The following is a 3,705-nucleotide window of genomic DNA, read 5'->3' as shown; positions in this document are numbered from 1 at the left end:
GCGTGATAGTCAGCAGGCGATGCGCGACCAAATCCAACCTAACCCCATTGCCGGTTCTCCAGCGAAGCGAGCGAGCGAGCGAACGTACGTACGTACAGACAGGCTGGGTCGCCAGGCGGCGAGAACGGGACGACCGACGAAGACGGAGTTACGGTCATATGGGGAACGATACGGCGAAGAAGGAGGGGGGAAAGGGGAAAACGCGAGCATGCGCGCCGAAGTGGTTTATCGAGCCGTAGAGAGGGGCGGTCGGCGGCCTCCTCGTCGTCGCCGTTGCCGCCACCACCGCCGCGACGTCGACGACGATGGTGGCGGCGGTGGCGGCGGCAGCGGCGGCGACAGCGGTGGCGGCGACGGCGGCAATGGTGGTGGTGGCGACGTGGCATCGCGCGAGCGAGCGAGATGACAGAAATCGCTAAGTCGGCGGGAGAGAGAAACCGCGGGAGAGAGAGAGAGAGAGAGAGAGAGAGAGAGAGAGAGGGAAATATGCCGCGTAGCGGGAGGATAGAAAAGGAAAGATGTATCTGATAGGCGCGAGCGAGTCGGACAGAGTTACGGAAGAGAAGGAGAGCGGTGATGCGCGATAGCCGCGGGGAGGACGGGGAAGGGAAAAGCGGAGTTATCTGGTAGACGCGAGCGAGATGACAGGAGATTCCGGGGTGGAGAGAAAAGGAGGGGATAGCGCGATAGAGGAAAAGAGAGGAGGTATAGCGGGTGGATGGAGAGAGGAACGCGATGGAAGATATCCAGCCGATCCAGCGGGCGCGAGGGAGAGAGAGACCCGCCGAGCGCGGCGGAGAATACTGGAATGTGGTGGGATGACGAGAGAGAGAGAAGGAGCGAGGCGCGGACGAGACGGGCCGCGCGATATCGAGTGCGGAGTGCGGAGTGCGGGAGCGAGACGGACCGTGGAGCTGCTGGCGCGAACGGCGCGGCGTGGGACGAGGGGCGCGGGGCGCGGGCAGGCGGCAAGGGGGAGGAAAGGGGAATACGCGCGACGGAGCGATGGAGGGGTTCGCTGGAATCGGAGAAGGGGGAGAGAGGGGCGCTGCCGTCGGGCAGTTGCTGTCGCGCCAGGCCCCCGCTAGCGGCTAGCAAGCAAGCAGTAAGCAGTCGCAATCCCGTCGCCTAACCAGCATCGCTCGCCTTACCTCTTCACCCTCTCTCAAAAAATTGCATCGAGGCTTCCGTCAGCTGCATTGTAATATCCACCCGTTTCCGTTCAAGCGCCGGTTAGTACCAACGACAACGTCGTGTCCGCCGTCGCCCCCGACGTACGTCGCCATTGCCGTAGCCACCGCCACCACCGCCACCGCCGCCGCTGCTGCCGCCGCCGCCGCCGCCGCCGCCGCCGCCGCCGCCGCCGCCGCCGCCGCAGTCGCTGCCGCCGCCGTCGTTGCTGCTACTACTATTGCCGTCGTCGTTATCATCGCGACACGTAGTACGTCGCCGTCGTCGTCTTCGTCATCCACGTCGTCGTCGCCGTCGCCGTCGCCGTCGCCGTTGCCGTGTTGCCGCAACGTTCGTCCAGGTCGCGCGTGCTTCGTAGTCAGTAGCACTGACGTTTGACATTTCCAGATCGTCAGAAACATCATCGGAAACACATCGCGCGTGCGGACTAGAGAAAGCGGAGAGAAGGAAGAGGCGAAAGAGCAAAAGAGACGGTGCGAGAAGCGCGGAAGGAAAGAGCAAGTGAGAGAAAGCGGCAGCGCGCGCGGATTCGAGCTAAAAAAACCGGAGCTCGTGTGATCGGGGAAAGCTGATTATGAGTTGGAACATTGGTGCAGTGGTGGGTCAGCAAAACGCACACGAGCCGGCTAGCGCGTGAGCGAGCGAGCGAGAGAGAGAGAGAGAGAGAGAGAGAGAGAGAGAGAGAGAGAGAGAGAGAGAGAGAGAGAGAGAGAGAGAGAGAGAGAGAGAGAGAGAGAGAGAGAGAGAGAGAGAGAGAGAGAGAGAGAGAGAGAGAGAGAGAGAGAGAGAGAGAGAGAGCGGTCGTTTTTTTTCCATTCGCGATACACTCGCACGGATACCGTACGACCGTCGTCCGTGCGCGAATCATCGTCTCCGCGAGATACCACATCGGGATATTACAGTAAAGTGAGAGCCGGGGATACTTTTTCGAAGCAGTGGTGTTCGACATTGGATCGCAGAAATCGCGGGATATATTAGTCGTAAGTGTTCGGCGGAAGTTTCATCTGGTGTTTTGGTGACACGCAGGAGTCTACAGCCGATTTCGAGAAAAAGCGCAACGAGATAACGAGGGAAAGAGAAAGAGAGAGAAGAGAGAGAGAAAGAGAATAATCTGCAGTCGACGATCGCGAGCATCCTCGCGTCAAGGTGACCGACATCACGGCAAGATCGCGTCTGAATCCTTCGCGTGTTCCGGAGCAAGGTAATGCATACAAAAGTTCCCTATCTGTGGTTTACCTACCAGGCACACCTGTCATGTGCGTATTGGTATCTTTACGCTGATACGTGTGTGTGTATGTGTATGTATGTGTGTGTGCATGTGTGCGCGCGTGTTGCGTGTGTGCGAGACAAACGGTGTGGGTGTGACGCGCCTGTAGATACGGCTCGTAAATACGCGAGTAGAACGATCCGCGGGCTGATCGAGTAAGGTCTCGCGACGGGTGACGTTTTCCGCGTGGGCGCCGTATATATATATATATATATATATATATATACACTATGTGCGGTATTACGCTTTTACGTGATTTAGTATGCGTACATATGTAATATATGTACGCGTCGCGCGCGTAGGATGACGTCACGCGGCTCGAGAACGGCGCGTCTCTACGCCGCGGCAGTGTTTTCCCAAAAAATTCGTCAAGAGTCGCGCCTCGCCGGCGTTATCGCGACAAGTTAAAATTAGGTGCGTGATAATCGCGGCGATATCTGTTTGCTGAAGTTTTGCAAGAGTCTCCGATACGATAAACGTCGATGTCACGCGTGCACCGTTAATGAGAGTACGAGTCTTAAAATGCAAGTTATCGTGTCACTTTATGGCTATTCGATCGAGGGGAGAGGGAGCTCTACGGTATCGCGAGAGTACTTCTTATCGGTTTCTTAACACGCGCTAAAATTGGTCGAAGAGTTGTTAGGCGACGGGGAAACAGTTCCGAAGTTATTCCGTGTGTATTACGGTGTCATGCCGGCGGTATTACGTGCAGTTTTTAATCGCGATAATCTGCATCCGGAGAGTAATTTAACTTACTCTCCGATTTTCATATATATAAATTTATATTCCGCATGAAGTTGAACTCCGAATTAAAATCTAAAAGTCAAATGCAAAATGGCAGGTGGAAAATACATTGCAATCGCTTTTTATACACATATCGAATACATATTTAATCAAGCATAACTTTATGAAGGTTGGATATCGCATCCGTCGCGATTTGCATCGCTGCAATTGAAAACGCCATCAAAAGAATATGCTCGAGGTATTTGCAAATTCGATCGGGGCGTTGATTTCCATATTGACAGTTTGACACTCATAGCGCAATTAGATTTTATGTGTGTCCAACTGTCAAATGTCGGATAACTGTAGTTACCGAGAGTTAATTAATTGAATATGGGTAAAAAATGCTCCGAAAGAAAAAAGGAAAACAAGGAAGAAAAAGTCATTCGACGCAATGTAGGTTATATTTGGATATACGCACGACGGAGGAAAACGTATTTATAATCTACTCGAGTCTGAATCTGAAA

General features: G+C 54.3%; 1 long non-coding RNA gene across 1 annotated transcript; it reads left to right on the top strand.

The window, feature by feature from the left end:
* Positions 1 to 296: 296 nt before the first annotated feature.
* Positions 297 to 2,281, top strand: LOC139781822 (uncharacterized). The gene is made up of 2 exons (XR_011720690.1): positions 297 to 1,789; positions 2,094 to 2,281. It is a non-coding gene; the product is annotated as an uncharacterized lncRNA (long non-coding RNA).
* The last annotated feature ends 1,424 nt before the right edge of the window (positions 2,282 to 3,705 follow it).

This window comes from Temnothorax nylanderi, unplaced genomic scaffold (genome assembly GCF_030848795.1).
Source record: "Temnothorax nylanderi isolate EJ_2023f unplaced genomic scaffold, tnyl_v1.0 TNYL_tig0366_pilon, whole genome shotgun sequence".
Taxonomy (NCBI): Eukaryota; Metazoa; Arthropoda; class Insecta; order Hymenoptera; family Formicidae; genus Temnothorax; species Temnothorax nylanderi.
The sequence above is the reverse complement of the archived record's forward strand: the minus strand, read 5'-3'. Positions and strand labels throughout refer to the sequence as shown.